The following is a 22,100-nucleotide window of genomic DNA, read 5'->3' on the forward strand; positions in this document are numbered from 1 at the left end:
GATTAAAAATTTTGGTATGTTATTTTTAAAGGTATAACAACCTATCGAAATATGGAAAAATTAAAAATTCGATTTTTTGAAAATTTCACACTAGTTGTGCCCCTTAAAGATCCGCGCGTGAAGTTAGGAAGTTTGTTTATCGACGATATTAAATTTATAAGTATAAAGTAAAAAATGAATAGGCAGCCATCACCTTGTTTTTACCACGTTGCTATCAGGAGATATACGGCAATGTTTGGAAACCCCTAAAAAGTATCATCTTTCGTTGTTAGTTTTTCTGATTGCAAGCACTGTTGTTTAGTTTACGAGACCTTAATATAATTTTCACGTATGCTATTTAATTGTTTCATACAATGTATTATTATTTTTAACTGAAATTCAACAGTTTTTTTTTATATAACGTCTATAAAAGCTTATTTGTTGGTGAGGTAAAAACGATGAACTGGACCTTTACCCTGGCAAAAGTGAAAACAATAAAAAATAGTGAATAAAAAAGTAAATTTATTTAGAAAAAGCAATTTTATGCGTCATGAACTAAGCATATAGTTATTCAAACACTGCTGATGAATATTTCTGACAAAACACCAGGTCAAGGTAATATACAGTGTTATCTGTATAAAAATGTGCCTATAGATATTATATTTATTATAGCATTGGTTATTTTGCATTGGTTGAATGTTGTTGCTATTATTTTGTAAAATCCCTTTAAAGTTAAAAATAATACATTGGATGTGTTTGCTTTCTCGATCGTTCACTTTACTCCGCATATGGAATAAAAAACCAGGTGACAAAATTTTCAAAAATTGTAAAAAAACGTAGTTCTATAATAATGAACTAGCTGGGCATTTTGTTGAACACAAGTAATTGTTTGTTTGATATGTAGTATTTGCTTTGATGTAGTTGCATTCGATTTCAAAGTATAATTGCCAAAATTCAAATTGGGCTTAAGTGCTCCGCCCTACCTTATCGCAGAACAGATTAGCAAATCAATTTCTGTAACTGAAAAAAGGTCATAACATGATGAGCACAATATCTGACCTAATTATATTTATGCATTTGATTTCAATAAAAGACTGGCGACTGGACCTGGATCAGGGGTCTCGGGTTCGAATCCTTTTCGAGGTGCCTGTTGTCAAGCAGTAGTGACAACGGTTTTCACTTGGAAATATAGATAACAATATGTTTCCAAGTGAAAACAGCCCTGATACGGCATTGCTGCACCAATAGAAATTCATCACTATTACAATAATTGTTAAAATTCATCATATAGAGATGAGACAACTGTTTGGGTTGCCATCTATAATAACGGGCTTGCCCGTAGGTAGGCAGATAAGAGCGAAGGAACTTGTTTCAGAGGTCCCGGGATCGATACCCACTTCGAGCAGCCTATTGTCAGGCAACAGTGACAACGATTTTCACTGGGATATATAAATAGCAATATGTTTCCAAGTGAAAATAGCCCTCACTTGGCATTGTTGCACCATACTTGCCCTATTACAGAGATTGTAATAAAAAAAATATCATACAGAGATGTGACAACTGTTTGGGTTGCCATTTGTAATAAAACAAACGTAGTTTGTAAGATATTAATCACAACAGCTCATAGAACCCATAAGTTCTGATCGTTGTTCAAATAAAAATTAAAAAAAAAATCTATAATAACGTAGTTTGTAAGTAGCTCATCACAACAACTCATAGAACTCGTAAGTGCTGATCGCTGTTAAAAAATAAAACAAAAAAAATCTGATTGATTTGTTTGATCAAATGTAGAACAAATTAATGATATTTGTCCGGCATTCAGTTTTTAGTCCTGTATATTTACAAAACAACAACAATTCATCAAATATCTAAGAAATATATGTTCCATTTAAAAATTTCGAAAACAAACTTAGTGACTGCCCTGCATACATTTCCTTAGACAGCAAACACACTTAAAGCGATATTTTTTACTAATGTGATTAATGTTATACATATCATTGAGCACCTAGTAATCCAATTAATCCAAAAACCATTTAGTATTTATTGCCTAAATTATCAAATATTTGTTGAACTCGATCTGTCCTCAATCCGACCTTCGTACGCACCATGCAAACACATTATTCATGGATTAATAAGTAGCGCGCCTCTTGATTCGCGAACTTCATTAAAGTTAGTCATTAGATGTAAATGAACCGCGTGAAATGCGAAATTTTAGAACTATGAAGGGCGAATACCTTCGCGCGATCTGTTCTGTACTACTGGGCACACAGAACGATTACATGAACCGTGTCACGGAGATTATATCCGCGGTTCGCTCTATTAATTTCAATTAGGCGTCGAACCGCCACGATCCGGGCGTTCTCGGCGAGCGAGCTTGATTGATATTAACGATGCGAGTTTTTAGGCGCACGTTTCGCGCCGCAGACGACTTGCAGCAGGCCGACGATGCCTTCCGCATCCATCTACTTGCGGATATGGATGTAGGTCTACGCAGTCACTAAGGATTAACCTCATTGCATAAAAAAAATTATGATCGCCGTTCGAAAAAAATAATTAATTTGTATTAACGCATCATTGAAACGTATTCTCGCTTACAATTAGATTAAATATAAAATAGTATTATTTTACGACAGACAGTCATTTTACACACTAATGACTCAAAGTACAATCAATATTTTTTAATGTATATACTGTCAACTAATACCGGTAATTGCTCATTTAAATAGAGGCTGCCATGTATATTTTAAAGTTTTCTGCTGAAATGTTGTCTTTAATATTGGCGACAAGTTTGATTGTCATCCGTTATTATTTTGTTACTTGCATTCAATTACGTCGGTTAACTACAAGCATGTTTGGCTATTTTTACACTGAACAAAATTATCGAACAAAGGTTTTGTCTTAAATTTCATACACAAAGCCTGTGGCAAATGCACTTAATCAAAAATCCTGGTTTATTGGAAGGCATTGGCAGAAAGCCTAGAACTCGTGAAAGATCTGATCCTTCAAAGTTTCCAATGAGTGAAAACGTTACCTAAGTCAAGAAAATGGTACTGCAAAACCATTATCATTAGGCTCCTAAACGATGTTTTGGTCTGGACCTAATCGTATCTAACGGATCAATTACATTCAACATAAAATTGGGTATGGGACGCTTTGCTGTTCGACAGGTTCCACGAGTGTTGAGCTTTTTCGGCCAATATGAAATTGTCATGGACCAACCACCGTATCCACTAGATCAATTCTCATATAAATTATTTCTTATTCCAAAACTTAAATTTCCACTTGTCAGACACCGCTTTGGTTTGATAGTCGCCATTGAGAATAAATCGCCGAAGAAGCTGAAGGAAATCCTTTCAATGGTATTAAAATGTTTTATGACAATTGGATTAATTGTTGGCATGAGTTCAGTACTTCGAATAAGATTCATATTAAAGGCGACAAAAACATCTAATGATTTAGCTAATATTTTGAGTTTTATGAAACAATTCCCGTTACTTAGTTGACAGTATGTACATATTAATTTTGCTTGAGAATTTCTCTTATGTTTATTAATTTTAATTATTTAAATTTAAAACACCAAATATCTACAAAACAAAATTATATATACATTTTTTTAAAGAAAAAAGGCTTTTGAGTTTACTAAAAGAAAATAAACAATAATATGAACTATAAAAAAAAACTAAGAAATCAAAATTTCATACACATCATATTTTAAGATTTTTCAATCATTATCAATAAAAATAAATATTACCCTTGGCAATTACACTTCTAGAAAACCAAGACTTTTAATCAGCTATTTTCAATAATTTAACGCAGAATGATAATTATTGAAGCGATAGTAGACACACTACATATTGTCTTTAAGCGACACTCGTACACACAGTTCGCCAAGCGGATGTCGCCTGTAGATGACACTCATAGTCCTGGCACTAACGTATCAGATAAATTTAGAGTATATATAAATGTTTCTTATATACTGCAACAATTTCAAAAGCATATACATAAAACCATACTAAAACCATAATTTTCTGAGTTGTTGTAATTTAATAAGTAATTTAATAGAAAATAGCGATATAGATAGAATACTTCTATTCAAAACTTATTGCATTGTTGTGAAAAAATAAAGTTTGAAGTTTGTGCGAAAATATGCAAAGTAAAATTTGTGACATATGATAGGAAAAGCCTCGAACCAATACAGTAGTAAATAATGTATAATAATGGTATCGGTGATTGTTATTTTAGAGACTGAAAATTTCTCTTGGTTGTTTACTAATATTGTTGAAACGTCTGGTTCTCGATCAAGGGAGGATGATAATCTGGCTTTGTAACAAACCACGTCGAATATATTAACTTTAATGGTGTCATAAATAACGTTTTAAGTGTTGTATACTAGCAAGTTATAGCCCGCCACGTAGTGCGTTAATGACATTAAGTACCTTCGGCGCCCAACAAAATTCAAACAGCAAAAACGACTCCGCAAATTTTCTTATAGAACTTTGTAATTATCATAAACAATTATACAAATGCAAGCACAGCTTAAACGCAAATATATGTCTTGAATCTAATGCACTTTACAGAAGTAGTTGAATTCATTATGAACATTTTTAGACAAATATCAATTCTACGCAGTAAATTACTTTTAGGAATTTTTATATCAATAATTATATATATGTATACCTTTACACAAATTAGTATCTATGCGATTATTCATTTGTAATAGGTCCTTTTAACAATAAGCAGTAAATTTCTAATCAATGGAACTGACGTATATGCACTATAACCAAAAATATAATTTTTAGCACTATAATTTTAAGTAATTATTAAAAACTTATTTATATATGGGAGTAAATTATTGCTCTTGAAATTATTTATGAAACATGATATAGTTGTTATTCCAGGTAAATGTTTAAACTCAAAATTAGCACCATATTTTTTTGTATTTTTTCTTTTTTCGCACATATCAATTTTGTAAATAAGACATTAAAGTCTTAATTAACAAAAATAGATTATAACAAAAAAAAAATAGCACCAAAAACAGCTGCCTCAAAATACACACAATTCAAGGTGAAATTGTTGTGCGCATAATGCATATTCATAATTTATATTGTATTCCATTTCATAATTTAAATGTGAATAATTTGCATAGTAATTTTTAAAGGCAATTTTTGTATCTATGACCATTGATTTAAATCCTGCTTAATCGAAACTTTTTTCGTTTGTGACTAAGAAACAGTCTCTATGTCTTAGAGTGTTGTTTTTTGGCTGCTGAATTATAAAGATAGTTGGAAGTGATAAATATCAGAATATCTTTCAGAACGGAAAGCATTTGGACAAATTAAATGCAAATTTTGAAAAAAAAATTTATTAATGAAACGAATACAAAAACCTATGTTTAATCTAATAAGACGCAGTAAAATATTCTCATGACTTCACTGGATAAGACATATAATCATCATTGATATTATTCATATAGGATAAAGAGACACATATAAGGTAAAAAGAGACAGATGAGATATTTTAGAAGTATAGTAAAAAATCACATTTTTATAATTAGGAGTTAACAAGAAATATTACTGAATAGTTATTTGTTACATATTATATGTAGTGATGTAGTTCATTTAGTTCAGATTCTATAATTACTAAAAGTAAAGTTTGATCTTTGTGCCCCGACCTCCCCTAAATTTTATAAACTAGTAATTAGAAAAATACCAAATTTTTACACTGATTCATTAATAAAGAAAAATCAGACAATTTCTTTTTTGATATGACCTTTATGTTTTCTCCTAAGGAAATGTGTCCAATTATAAATTGAGCAATTGAAAAAATATCCGAAAAGACAAGGAATTAGAGTTATCTGATTGAAACACTTTTGTACATATATGCCAGTGGCATTTTTATCGGGCACCGCTTGTGAAGATTCCATTCGTCAGTAGCGGCGGGTATTAGTATTCCCGACGTAGCGCGCCTTCAGAATAAAAGACGGCGACTGGAGAAATAGAAGGCGATAAATTAGCGTCAGAGTGCTCTCTCCTACAGTTTTCCTGCTGTTTGTTCAAAATAAATCGTATATAATTTATATGAATATAAAGCTAAATATAAATAATCGCGAGAGCGGTACTCTCACGCCGCGGGACATGTGCGACTGCAGAACCGTGAATTTACGTGCATAACAAAAATTGCAAAAGGAACTTAATGCATCCTTAGATTTATTTACGATTCGCTTAAATGCCTCTAATATGCAGAGCTTATGTTAACGCCTTTAAAATGATTGTCGCGGTCGCATGCGAATATTATAGATATAAATCATGTTCTAAAGAGCATGTGCGCTGGGACAGCGATTGACACGAGATATAAGGATGTACAAGAAAAGCCGTATGATAGATAGATTGCAAAACGTACATACTTGAAAATTTATGTGCAGATCGGTAGGGCCGCTTCTGTACCATATACAAATTGAATAAAATTGTAACAAATTGATTTTTTTTCATACTCAAGAGTTCTGTGAGCTGCTGTGATGTATCATTTTAGAAGGCAATTCAACGTTTATAACTGATAATTTTTTACTATTATAGTTTGTCTAATACTGATATATTTTTTTAATTTGATGCAGCCTTACCAGGAAGAACTATTTTCACTAAACATTTTCCCGCTTTCCTTGAGTTTTAAACTATTGTTCATTAATTCGATTCGATATGTACAATGCAAATAAAACTTATGAAAAGTTAATTGAGCAAAACCATTATTGATTATGGATGGTAATAGATTATTTTTTAATTTGCCTGAAAAATTATAGAAAAATATCAAGTTTCAAAGTTTTATAATGTATAAGGGGAGACTGGGTACGGTTGTGCCACTCTTTTTTATTAACTTCCCAAAGGGTAAGTTATTGTAATCGTCCAAAAATCGAAAATGAAAATTTTTGCATTTCTCGACGTTTTGGAGGATTCTAAACATTTTGGCATACCTCAGAAAAAATGGATATGTGTGTGTGTGTTTTGTGTGTCCGCATTTTTTCGTTCACGTTGTCGGGCGCACGGATTAACTGATTTGAATGGTTCAAAAAACATTCGATTTCTATTGATAGGGAGATGTGCTGATTAGTTTCTGGCAAAGGCAAGTTCAGCAGTTACGGAGATAAAGAGCAAAGAGTGCAGAAAATAGAAATCGAGTTTTTGAGAGAACGGAGCATCGGATTTGAATCATCTAAAAACATTCAATTAGTAATGATTTGGAGAAATGGTTATTAGTTTTTGACAAAGGCAGGCCCAGCCGTTTCGAAGATACAGAGCTAAATGTGCAAAAAATGGCAGTTTTTGAGAGAACTAAGCGTCCGATTTGAATGATTCAAAGACTTGCTGCGTGTTTTAACAAAATAATTGATTCAATTTTTCAATTTTTTTTTCAAAAAAAATTGTTTGTCTATCTAAAATAATTCAGATTTCATTCTTAATTCTGACTAAAGTTCTAATATATTTTAAACAAATAATTTCAATTTTGCAATTCAGTTTATATAATTCTTATAAATAATTAACGATGGTACAGAATTTATAATAATCTGTTTTAAAACATTCAATATTCCTCGAACATTTTTTCTTTTCTGTACGGGAAGTTCCAGCAATTTGCCTTAAAGCACGATGCCATGCGCCACACTAAGTTAGCAATAATTTTGTTAATTTCTAAGTTAACTGAAAAGAAAAGTGAACCCCATATTTCATGGGTTCCGTACCAAGATTTATAATGTTTAACTGTTAGGACTATGACGCGGCGTTTACGCGTTACGATTATGTCTCTGAAACAGCTTATGCAGCAAAAAAAAATTTACACAGAATTCATATAAACCTAAGATTTTAACGTTTAAGCTCTTAAAAGTGTAAATTGGCTCTTAAAAGTGTACGGAAAGTTCCATCAATTTACTTTAAGGCACGATGCCATATACCACTAGTTTCGCCTTACAATAAACAAGCAAAAAATATGTCTCTTAAGGTTTAGGTGTATTCATAAATTGAAGGAATAAATAAAATAAGAAATAATTAACAACATCCGTCTTGCTATATATATTTAATATCTGAGAAAGACAAATGCTGAAGTCGTTAGATATCAATAACTAAAATCTGAGCTTCAGAGTCCCTCCCTAATATATTACCGCGCGTTGGAATTCCAATTTTTGGCAACGGTTGGCACGGTCCAATAACGGTATTTATCGCCTCGCGATATTGACATGTCGCAATGCGGCCCTGATGTAGTAGCTCCAGAATCGTAGCCTAATATCCTATCCGTTGGCAGTGCGCCGGCTGCTGTTTATGTTTACGAATCACACAGATGTACCTACCCCCAAAATTCGGGCGGCCCGACTCCGAACCCCCGCGGTTCGCACGAAATTCGCGCATTTCATGTGCAACGAAATAGCCCTTGTGAAACGAAAGCTCTGTACAAACTTTAATTTTAATTATAGCGTGTTTTGCGAAATTACTAAATCGAAACTTTGATATTAGTTATGATACAGATTTAACAGTGCATATAAATCATACGCTCAGATGAAACATTTGTTGCAGCTCTAAAGTACACTAAAATTGATTTAGTGTACTTTAATGATTTAATATTTTCTAATAATAACATGGAAGAGAGGGATACAGAATAGTTTACGAAAGTTTTTTGCCGTTATTTATCATAAATTTTTTTATTTATTTATTCCACGTTCATATATTATCAATCTCATGCATTCTACTTCGTCCAGTCCATCTATTTCGGCATGACGTTTTCCTCATTAGTTACCTCATAAGTTCACTCTATTTGTAATAATAACGGTCATAATGTCGAACGATTTATAATCCATATCTTTAGTTCATGCAAAGTCTTGCTCATAAGTACTATAAGTAGTATAATTCCATCTCAATATACTTACATAATTAAGCTCTACACATATAGGGTAGATCGGGGCTTAAGGGTTCGCGTCCGATATCGCAAAAATTTGAAAGTAGAGGGAAGAATACGTATAACCAGGCACGGCTTTGCTATCGAGAAAAAACGGCAATGTTTAAAAATCTATTACAAAAGCTTTTTCTCCTTGTTATTTGTTTTGATTGTGATCATTGTTGCTTAGTTTTCCAGACCTTAATATGACTTTTAGTAAACGTAATTTAATTGTTTTATAAGATGTATTATTAATTTTAAGTTCGATTCAATCGTTTTTTTAATAAAATATCTATAAAAATTCACACCTGAATGAGATAGAAAGTTAACACGTTAAAATAAAATACTGAACATGTTTGCCCGCTGGCTGGCCCAATTTACCTAGCCTATGAGGTAAACAAAACCAGGTCACGAATTTTCGAAAAACAGCAGAAGAACACATTTCTAGAATGATAAATTAGCTAGGATTTTTACTGAACATAGTCAGATAGTTTTAATAATTGTTTTGATTTTGGCGATATAATTAGTCAAAGTCAAATTGAACCAATCATTACTATTAGAGAAATTGTAATAATCAAATTGATAACAGAGTTGTTACAACTGCTTGTGTATCCTACTTTGATAAAGCTATGTAGTTAAGTTAATCATCACAACGACTCATAAAGCCGTTAAGTTCTGACCGCTGTTCAAATGAATAAATGAATAAATGAATAAGTAAATGTTTCTGAATAAGTAAATGTTTCTGAATAAGTAAATTAGCAATTGTCGTTAATAACTTTTTGAAATCGTTTAACAATTTGCCCAAAAAGATTTGACTAGATTTTTTAAATTCAGTTGTTTTAATGACTAATTGTTTTAGTTTATATAATATATTTAGTGGATTTAATTTTCTTCATTACAACTTGATATGGATAATTTTTTATTTATATGCGTTTAAGTTATACGATCTAATATATTTGTAAATTTATCCGATATTAGTTATCAAACATCAATTATATTAATGAAACATTTATTAAAATTAATTTAAAATATTGAAATTTCGTATTAATTCAAATTTTTATTTTAAGTTATGATAATTAGATATAATAGCGCCACCGTGTGTGCAATAATAGTAATGAGCAATTATCAGTTATTCTAGGTAAAATAGTCGTAGAGATGAGATTTTTTTTTGAATTAGTAGTATCTGTAAAATATAAAAAAAAACAAAATTTTCCATTGGTTTTATTGGGTACCAAAACAAAACAAAACATTTTGTATTTCGGTATCTATAATATATTTTATTATTCGGTATGTGGTATTTCGAAATCTATATTTTTAGAAAATATCAATGGAAGAACTCATATTTATCTAATTTTATTTTTCAAATTTATCACCAACAGCAATAGTATCGCTTTCTATATATAGCGCCTTTACAAACAGTGCAAGAAATAATTTCTTGTTTATATTATTTTCTTCATTAATCAACTCATTGTTTTAACTTTTAACTATTTCTTAAAATTTTTCTCTGCATTATATTCAGTTTTTCATTATTGAGAGCAACATAACGATTTTGTATTATCTAATTATTTTTGAAATAAATGTATATCAATTGTAGAAAGTAGTTATGAGTATAAAAACATAAAATCTATTGGATGAATATATAAACAACTTATTAATTACAAAATTTATGATAAAAAATGCCGGTGTTATGCTGCTTCTTTGTCTTCATCACGTCGGGGTCACCAGTGTAGGAAGTAGTTATGAATATAAAAATATAAAATCCATTGGATGAAAATATAAACAACTTATTAATTACAAAATTTATGATAAATAAAAATGACAAATCTCTTTTTTTTCCTCAATGTCTTGCCTGCTTGATAAAAAATAAAATGACAAATCTTTTTTTTTCCTCAATGTCTAGCTTGCTTGATTCCCCACACACTCCCTGCCCAAAGTTGACCTCACAGTTTAAAAAAAATACAGAGAAACACGTTATAAATATATGGTGCAAAAGCAGATTATAGCAGTGTTGTGGTTCTGGTCAATTAGAAATTCATCCAATGGAGTAAATGACAGTTTCGTCGGCAGATCCACCGTATGGTGGGTAATTCGAGCTTCCATCATCTTCATACTCTGCATATGGTTCTGAACATAAATCATGTGGTAAATTTCCTGAACCTTGATGTCTTGGTGAACTTCGAAGATTCAGCCTCGATCTACTGTATTAATGTTTATTTCAACAATATTTTGGGTAAATAGATGGCGCTCTATAAGAATATGAATTTTCGCAATGATTAAAATAATCTCGTCGACTTCTGTAGCCCTTTGGATCATACATCGGATTCTCGAATCGGATGTGATTCGAAGGAGAGCGTATTAAAGAGTCATCACCTTGACAAGATGCAGTCCCAAGGTCTCATGCATCAAAAGACGATTTGGTGAGTTAACGGACAAGGAGAGGTTGAATTGCGATTCTAATGAACCATTTGATAATGAATTCAATTCATGACCCAAAGTCTAGGCTCACGATTAATTTTTGTGTCAGCAATAAACACTGAGGTCTGAGTATACCAACAGAAGTCCGGTGTCAGTAGAGTGAATGGGTTAACTCGCACTGACCCGAGGACTGGACGTACCTTATAAGCAGTCACGGAAGACCGGTGATTATCTGGTCATCACAAAGCTGCATCAAAGTCTACATTTTTTAAGTTTCCGATTTATGATCCTTCTCTGTATTCATCACGCCGGGGTCACCAATGTAGGAAGTAGTTATGAATGTATAAACAAAATTTATGAATATATAAACAACTTATTAATTACAAAATTTATGATAAATAAAAATGACAAATCATTTTTTTTCCTCAATGTCTAGCCTGCTTGATTCCCCATACAATTTTAATGATGCATTTTTATTTTACCATACATTGCACACACATGGTATTTAATCCGCTCCTCGCGGATTGCAATCGGTGTGCAATCATCTTATTTATGCAATTTTGCTTACTTTATGCAAATTGGGTGATTTCTGCAGTAAACAAGTATATTTTTATTAAAAATGAACAATATAAACAAAAAAAATCGCTCTTGGAAACCACGTTTGAAAAAAATCGACGTCTTTAATGGGTTAATGATCATATAGTTTGATATTATAAAAATTTTCAATGAAATCTTGTAACTGTCTGATGCCCTATAAATGTATTTTCATATCGATATTAATAAAGTAGATTATATATATATATATATATATATATATATATATATATATATATAAATGTATATGACGTGCTGGTGTGTCGTTATATTATATTTCGGCAAATAGAGCTCGCAGTCGCAGCATTCGGCAATATAGATTTGCCTGCAGTGAGGCGGCAGCAGCAGCAGCAGCACCGTTCAATGACCGATCGTCAATTTCCTGTATCCACACACGATTGCGAACAGTCCGGATGTGCTAATATTTGAATTCGCTGCGCTTACGGATATCTAGCATGTATCTCGTTCAATTTGTTTGCAGCTCACTAACTCTATAAGGTACACAACATCTATGTTTACAAACGCACGTATGACAGAGGAGAGAAAAAACTAACTGAAATTCACAATCAATAAACCGCAATCGGTTTGCCGTTTCCATACCGATACACATATTGTTGTTTGATCAAAAAATCGATGTGAACATCAATACCATCACTAATTCAACTCAACTGGAGCTTGAATATTTACTGGGAGCGGAATCGATTCGCTGTTCGACTTGGAATTTTATATTTCAAAAAATATTTATGGAAAAATAGATTCAAATATAATAGACAATAGTGGACTAGTTGTGGCATTCTCTCATACCATGTCTAATATTTCGATCAACTACATTTTTACATACATTCTTTAAATTGGTGATGTATCGTTTTACACCTTGACCTGATTATCCTTCCTTATAGACAAGTATAAAATCATTTCAGCATGATCGTTTTAGCACATGAAACTTTCAATGTGGTTTGTGCTGAATCAAGGTGTTTATTCCATGATTGTTTTGAACTTTGCGACTATAGATAACTCACTTTTTATCACCAGTGGTGTTTTTTCAAGAAAGGGTAGGTTTCAGTTTGTTTAAGGTGCATACCTCAATAATAGTTTCTCCTTTGATATATACCATGTTCAATTAGTGAAATAACCAAATATTGTGCATCTTAACTAGTGTAAGAGATTTTAAATGTTTTCCAATTGTTACGCGGTACATGCAGTCTTTTTGACACCTCTAGACAGTTACATGACAATCATCTTCAATTATGATTTTGATTTGGTCGTCATCAAATTTAGTAGACCAAGCGTAACGTTGTTAGTCTTAGAAGAAATAAGATCTTAGAATTTGGATTTTTTCATTAATTCTGCACTTAAGTACCATAAACTTTGCATATATCTTTGTGATCCTCTAGATCATTTTTTCCTTTGAGTTTCTACACTGCTCTAAAATTGATCTACAATGATCAATAGATTGATTGATCTGCTTGTTTCAATGAACATCAATTGAATCTGAATTTACGTCAACGTGATCAGTACCAATACTCCAAATTATAGCACTAACATTAGTCGTACAAAAACAAAGCCAATCTTTCTTAGAGTAAATCTGAAATTACATAGTTTTGAACTCAATGATGTACATTTAAAATCCACCGAATGTGCAGAAAATATGATTAAAATAGAATGAATTTGTTTCTACAAGTTTCCATTGCTTTGTAAAATAAACTCCTTTATTTTATATCCACAAGTTCCAAGTTCCATACCCTCTTCTTTCAGTTTCAAATCAAGCACTAGCCATAAAATATTCAATATAATGTTAATATTTTAAAATATGATTTCAATTGAAAATAGCCTTATGAAGTATTGCTACAATATCACATTAATAAATAATCTTGTCATCAAAAATAATAATCAAATCACAATCGCCTCTAATATTAATCTCATCATAAAGAGAATGATCAACTAGTGAGTTGTCTTTTACGAATACTAGGTTAAGGAATTACATCATAATAGCTCTATTCTATTGACCTATGGACTCTTTACCATTCATAGGTCTTATTACCCCTCCTCGCAAATTAGCTTGTTTTTATAAAAAACCATAAAACTAAAGGCGTATTATCAATAACAATTCAATTTGTCCTTAATTCCAAAATTCAAAATGATAACAAAATTAAATCGAAAAGATCTTAATTAGTTATCTCAAAAATTACTAACATCTCATCTCAGTATACGTATTGTATAAGTACGCAATAAACTTATTCAAAATACCTTATTATACGATATTCTTGAGATATAATCTTATTTAATCAATATCTATCGTAAAATTTTATAGTTTTGGAACTGGAGTCGAGTAAATTCCAATGAAGCACATAAAATTCTGAAATTATTTCGCTAAACATATACAGATCTCCGTTGCCTTAAGAAACGGGAAATAGTGAATTCTTCTTACATATGTATATATTTAAATTTTATCCTGAATATAATTTATTTAAGAATAAACCACAGAATTCCGTTTTATTTTTTTTAAATAATTAACTTCTCGTAGGGCAAGTTATAGTATTCGCAAAAAAATCGAAAATGAAATTTTTTTTATATTTCTACGTTTTAAAACCTTCTGAACATTTTGGCATACCTAAGAAAAATGGATGTAAGTGTGTGTGAGTGTATGTGCGTGTATGTGTGTGTGTGTGCGCATACAAATTTTCGTCGACGATTTCAGGAACACGGATGAAGCGATTTGAATAATTAAAAAAACATTCGATTCGTATTGATAAGGAGACGTGCTGATTAGTTTTTGGCAAAGGCAGGTCTAGCCGTTCCGAAGATATCGGGCAAAAAGTTCCAAAAACGGTAACTCAGTTTTTAAGAGATCGGAACGTCCGATTTGAATAATACAAAAAACATTTTACTTGTATTAACAAGATGAACTGATCAAATTTTCATAAAGGCAGGTCTAGCGGTTTCGGAGATCTAGTAAAAAAAGTAAAAAAATGCCATTTGGCGGTCAAAAATGATCATTAGACATATGCACATCAAATTATTAGATATTTTATAGAGATTTTAACAATAAGTATAAATTTTGTTCCATATTTATCCGTTAGACGGCGACGCGACGCTTCAATATTTCGTCTTTATGCAGTTAAAGCAGTACGATTAATTTAAAAAAAAGTTCAGAATTTCCAAAATATGTCAAAATAAAAAAAAAACTTTTTTTTCAAAAACATTTTTTTCTCAAAAAAATTTTTTTTTCCAAAAGGAAGTAATTTTTTGTCAAATTTATAATTTTAAAAATTAAAAAAACGTTATTTGATGGTAAAAATGTTCACTATACATATGCACATCAATTTATCAGATATTCTATAGAGATTTTAATAATGTGTACACATTTTGTGTCAATTTTTTGGGTTTCGTACCAAGATTTTCAATTTGAAGTTTATGTATATGATTCAAACAAATGTCCTCGACATTTGCGACAGTATGGAATGACCAATTTGTATTATTTGAATAAACATTCGGTACTTGATCGCAAAGCGTTTTTGCAAAAAGCACATCCTGCCGTGTCGTGGTATGGAGCGCAAAGGATGTAAAAATGGTCATGCAGCTTTTGAGAGAACGGATCATCCGATTAGATTAATTCAAAAAAACCTTTTGCTTATTAGACGGTGTGCAAAAAGTGGTTTTACAAAAACCATTTTTCGTTGTTTAGAAAATTTTCAAAAAAAAAAAAAATTCAAAGTGTTCAAAAAAAAAATTTACAGTATGTATTTTTATAATAAATAATCTATTTGAAATTATTTAGAACAATTATTGATTATTTTCATTCTTCGAGTGTTTAATTACGGTACTGGAAGTTGCAATTTGCCTTAAGGCACGATGCCATGCGCCCCACTGGTCATTTTCGATTGTTTTGCAATTACTATAACTTTGCCCTACGGGAAGTAAAAAACAGCAGCTTTCATTATATGTTTTTCATAGACAAAATATAAGAACTTATAAATTGGGTGACAACGTTTATATATGTTTACATGAAAAGAAAATAAACAAAATTTATACATGCAGAGATAAAGTTAAAGGAATGAAAATTCTAATTTTCATACTGCCTTATTCAAAATGTTTTTTGAATCATTCGAATCATATGCACCGTTTTGTCAAAAACGGTAATTTTTAGCACTCTTTGCTCTGTAACTCCTAAATAGGTATCTCCTAAAACTAACCAGCACGTCTCCGCTGTCAATACGAATCGAATGCATTTTGAATCAATCTAATCAGATGCGCCATCGCAAGAGCCGAATTCCTATTCTCTGCACTCTTTGCGCCGAAACGGCTGAACCTGTCTTTACCAAAAAACTAATCAGTATATCTCCCCATGAATAGGAACAAATTCAAATCGGACGATGCTCCCGAAAACGTCGACGACAATCTGAACCTACACAAAATACATACTACTCACTTACATACATGCATTTTTTTCTAAAGTATGCCAAAATATTCAGGAACTTGTAAAACATTAAAATATGCAAAAATTTTCATTTTAATTTATAGGACGATTACAATAACTTACACTACGAAAATTTAAAAAAAAAATCACATTTTTCAAAAAAGTCAAATTCATTTAAAAATTTCAAGATGAGTACACTACTTATGTGTATTATATTTGCCTCCACTCATTTTGGCATATGTTTTTGAATAAGTAAATTAGCAATAGTCGTTAATGACTTTTTGCACTGGTTTGACAATTTGCGCAAAAAGATTTAGCTCACTGGATTTTTTAAATTCAATTGTTTAAATGACGTACTTGACACATTGATTACGATTTTTTTCTTGTTTCAATTTTAAATTATAGTAGTATGCTGCGAGCACAATAACAAATGCAATATATAAAAATTTAGTCAAAAATATTTTAAATTTTATTTTTTTATAAATTTCAGTAAGAGCAAGAAAAAATATAAATGCAAGTAAAATGAATTATAAAAACATATGTTGTATTATTACCTAAATGTTTTTTGTAATTTAATTTTGATTTTTCAATTTTTTTTTAAATTTTCAATTTTATGCCAATGACAAATGTCACATATCTGCTACATTGAAAAATTAAATACTTGATTTTAATTTATTGGTATACTACATATAATACTGCATTGTAATCTAATTTGTCTTATGATATAATTTAGTTAATATATTTAATGGATTTGAGTTTCTTCATTACAACCTGATATGGATTTTTTTATTTACATGCGTTTAAGTTATACGATTTATCTAATATATTTGTAAATTTATCCGGTATTAGTTTCCTAATGTAATTTTGCTCTCACATTGTTTTGTTATAAAACATTAGTTATATGATCAAAACATTTATTAAAATTAATTTAAAATAATAAAATTTCGCATTATTTCAATTTTCAGTTCAAGTTATGATAATTGGAAATAATAGTAATTGAAACAGCATTCCCATACGCAGTTCAGCACCATGGGGTCGAGGAGGCATGCAAGAAATGCGAAATTAAGGACAAAAAGTTCGACTACCCTATCTGAAGTTTTGATTAATGAGGCAAAAAAAGTAAATGAAAAATAAAATTAATATATACTAATAAGAAAAGATGCATCAATACAACTAAAACAACATCCTAAAATCAAATATATGAATGTAGTATGGTAGGCATTTACAGAGACTTCGTAACTTAAAATGAAATCGATGAAGAATATATTGAAAAATAAATATAGATTTTAGTTACTACTTACATAGGTTTTTACTTGAAATTATAGATAGCAAAATATTTTTAGTAAAAAATAGTCTTTATAGAAGCATTGAAAAGTAATTAGTAAGTAATATTGAATATATGTATATATATATATATATATATATATATATATATATAAATATTATATTTCATATTATTACTATTTATATTATTGTTATTTTTGCAGAAACGTCGGGAATTACTTCGGGAATTCGGGAATTCATAAACGTTACCGTCTATCGCCCTCATTGGCCAAACTAATTGGCAGTTATGAGAGCTCGAAACACGATACAATGTTGTTAAATTGATCTGGATACAAATCAAGGAAAGGAAACTCCAAGATCCTGAAAAGCCTGCCTACATTGATTGTGACGCTGAATTTGAAGACGTGACCGGGATGGTGCGCCAGGCTTTACCATAATAAAGCACCTGAACTCCCATTTTCTGGACTAGATAAAACCAATAATAGTTATTGTGTCCAACGAAAATAGGTTTATAATATAGTAAAATCTCAGTTTATTCAGACCTCAGTTACACGGCTTCCCGATTATCCGGACTACAAATCGCAACCCATTTCGTGATATAATAGCATAGCAGCAATGTATTTGCCGACGTTTACAAAATTTTAAATAAAATTGTAATAACCTATTACCAAATGTAAATTAATTACCAAATACATATTGCAAACAGATTCATACATACGTACCTAAATATTTTATTTCTACAGTTTAGTATTATGTGTGTAATGTATTGTACGACTGATGATGCGTGGCATCGTACCCTATGGCAAATTGCTGGAACTTTTTGTACCAAACGTTAAAATTTTTGAAAAAGATTCAATTTTATTAGAGCTTTAAAAATAGATTTTTGGGGTTTTTAAAAAATTTGATTTCTTTTTATACATTAAAATATTTTGCAAATTTCGAACTTTTTAGCTTGCCGTAAGGCAAGTTATAGTAATCGCAAAAAAATCGAAAATGAAAATTTTGATACATCTTTACGTTTCAAAACCTTATGAACATTTTGGCATACCTTAGAAGAAATGGATGTATGTGTGTGTGTGTGTGAGTATGTGCGTGTATGTGTGTGTGGATACAAATTTTCGTCGACGATTACGGGAACACGGAACAAAAATTATGGAATTCGAAAACCAATTTTTAGTAGAAAAAGTCGGTTTTCAATGTATAAATGAAAAATGACAAATATAGCCCAATATAAAAGATAGTTTCAAGCGTTTTGATTTTTGGAATCGTATCGTTTCAATAGCATTTGTAATCCTATCAGTCTGGTATGGTTTCCCTAAAGGTTTTGTGTCATCTTTTTGTCTAATGTGTATATTAATTTAGATTTTGATACCAGTGCATATACTAATTTGTAAGTTTTTAATCCTAGAATCCACAAATAAAAGAAATAAAGCCACAAAAAACTTGGAATTATTATATCAGGTTTTAAGAACAATTAAGTCTAGCTGGTCGCAATTGGGAGTCTATTTTCTTTTGCTTAATTGATTTTAAAACTAAAATTGATATTAAGAAGTATGTATCAACATGTATCTAATATTTTTTATTTTTTATTTTTTTTAATTAGTAAATGTTTTTAATTCATAAATGTATTATTTTGATTTTCTAAAACTTTCCTTTCACTATCATGAAATATATATATACACTATCATAATAAAATTATATAATAACGAAGAATTATTTTCAAAGTTATTTAATCTAGATAAACTATGTTTTTTTTTGTTCTGCTAATTAATATTAAAATAATTTTGTTTACTATCCATAAAATTAAACTATAAATAAATTTAGTCAAATTCTGCTTTAAATCGCAATAACTAGGATAAATTTTTGTTATTATAAAATATTCGAGCAAAAATTTATTTTCTATATGAAAATCGAAAACCGGCTAAAACCGGTTTTCTGGTAAAATTAAAATTCGAAAACCGGTTTTCTGAAATGTCGGTTTTTGTATAAACCCTAGTTGTGACATTCGCCTTTTTTGTCTGATTTCATTTTATGACTAATACAGCGTACTTAACGACTTGGGTACGAGCGCCAAGTTCACTTGACGGCCGCGGATGGCCACACACAGCCAAACGTCACCATTATGTGACGGACGTGATACCGTTTGTGTCACCACAAGGTCTGCCTACGAACCAGGCAGCATACGGATGTTGAATGCCGGCTTTGTGGGGCGTCCATTAATCACGTGAGCGAGTTTAAGGATTTTTGGACCCCCCTCCCCCTTGGTGATACATGGTGATATTCAAAATAATCCCTCCTCACCCACCAAACATAACGGGTATTTTTAGTTACGTGATAAAACAGTAAAATTTTTGATTTTTTTTTTGAAAATATTTGAATTGTTCTTAAAAAATCAGTTCAATCAAATAAATACACGTGATATCTTACTATACCCCTCCCTCCCCCACGTGATATTTTGTGATTTTTTGTCAAAACCCCCCCCCCTCCCCCTAAAAACCTCACGTGATTAATAGACGCCCCCTTGGGCGACGTTTTGTGGACAGTTGGCGCCGTACTAAAATGGATAAAGATAAAATTTCCACGTGTAAAAATGGTCAAACTATCGTATAATATACTTTTTTCCTGCCTAAAACTCCCCTATTATTAAAATTCTTACAATATTGGCGTTTATATGGATTTTTTAATACAGAACCTAAAGGGTAAAATAAATTCAAAGTTCGGCATAAGTAAATAAATATGGTTTTTATCGACTGACATCATTACGTGCCTTTTTCGTTCCTTCAAACTTTCATATCGCGTACAAACACAGCATCAGTTTTCATTTATTTGTGTTTCGGAATTGGCGTCGCGTTCAAATTGCAATGCACACAAGTATGAGAATATCGACCGAGCGAATGGAAACGCGCAATAAAAGCCGAACACTTGCATAAGAATTGTTTATTGAAAAAGCATTTCAACTGTTCCCGTTCATAACTTTTTCCGATAAATGCACAACGTTTGAGTGCCGGTCGATTGCTTTGAATCAATTTGTAACAGGCATCCATTCACATCGCCGAAGCTAATATAAAATAACCGCAGACTAAATACTTTTACCAGAAATAGTTTTGCATGCTGCAATTCCATTTTAATGGATTGCCACTTAATAACACGCGTACTAAAACGATTTCAATTAGTTTTTTCCACTAAATATTTGATATTGGAAAGCGCTTTGTATAAACAACAGAATGGAAATATGCAAACTATATAAATATAAATATATGCTGTGACATATGTATATGTATTTATGAAAATAAAATTGCTATATATATTCTATAACGCGGTACTTTGGGAATTTGGTTTCCTCCTATATTACGGTTTTCTTTCAACAGCTCATAAGTTCTTTTCGCGCTACATATGAATATCTTTTGTAAGTAAACATTGTAAAAGACTTTAATATAAATTTTATTATCGATTATCTTTATAGTATATGAATATGCCAGTTTTAATCATAGCTGTGTACTTCCTCAATTTTAGTAGTGTCGAAGCTCTCACAGAACGATGGTCTGTCTAAAAAAATTTATTTTTTGTTTTTGGCTTACGCTGAGCTTTTTGTTTCATTTTTTATCTTATCCTTATATAAACTTTTCAATTTAATGAATATAAATTAAAATTTTTTGCAGCACTGACCGCGAGGTCTAATCGAACTGGAAAACATATTTTTGATCAATGTTTGCAGGTGAAAATGGATGCCATATGCTTTATATGAGAATACATGCATCACAAATTGCATGAATTGAACCCAAAATCTTGTGTTTACAAAACAAAAGCTCCACCGCTGTGTCACGACTACCTCATATATACATTAATATATACATAAATCTGATGTTGAAACATTTTTGAAATGATGGTATATGCAAATTGGTAGACAACGAAACGTGGTATCAGTAACAATTATTTAATAGTACTTCAATCAGATACTTAGAAATCACGAAAAGTTGTTTAAAACGATATAACAAAATGAAGTTTTATATATTTACTTATAATGAACTAAGCGAGAATTAATATAATCAATTCGACATGAAATAATCAAACAGCGGATCATTTCTACAGCGATTATAATGATAAAACCACGTTCTCGGCTTCATTAATTCTCATTGGAATAGATCAAATTCTCGAACAGCATTCAAACAAAAACTATTATAACAAGAAACCTTAAAGGATATATGCGAACGTTAGTGAGCAACTGGGAAATTGCAATTAAAATATTTCGAAGCCATTAAAAAGTAATTAGAGCACTGAGCAGAGAAAACGCAAACCGAGGAACTATTGAAATGATGACAAAAGCAAATGTCTTCGAGATAATGATATCGTTTACATCCGTAATAGAGATAATTAATTTATAGATGAGGAATACGGATGGAGCGATGCCATGGAATCTTATTAAATACATACGCTATGTGCATTTTAATGTCAATGAGGAATTTGATGTCGTGCAAATTGTACACAAAACGATTTTAGAACT

The sequence above is a fragment of the Ctenocephalides felis genome, unplaced genomic scaffold (assembly GCF_003426905.1).
Source record: "Ctenocephalides felis isolate EL2017-DRISC unplaced genomic scaffold, ASM342690v1 CF-g0.4_SCAFFOLD_01886, whole genome shotgun sequence".
NCBI lineage: Eukaryota > Metazoa > Arthropoda > Insecta > Siphonaptera > Pulicidae > Ctenocephalides > Ctenocephalides felis.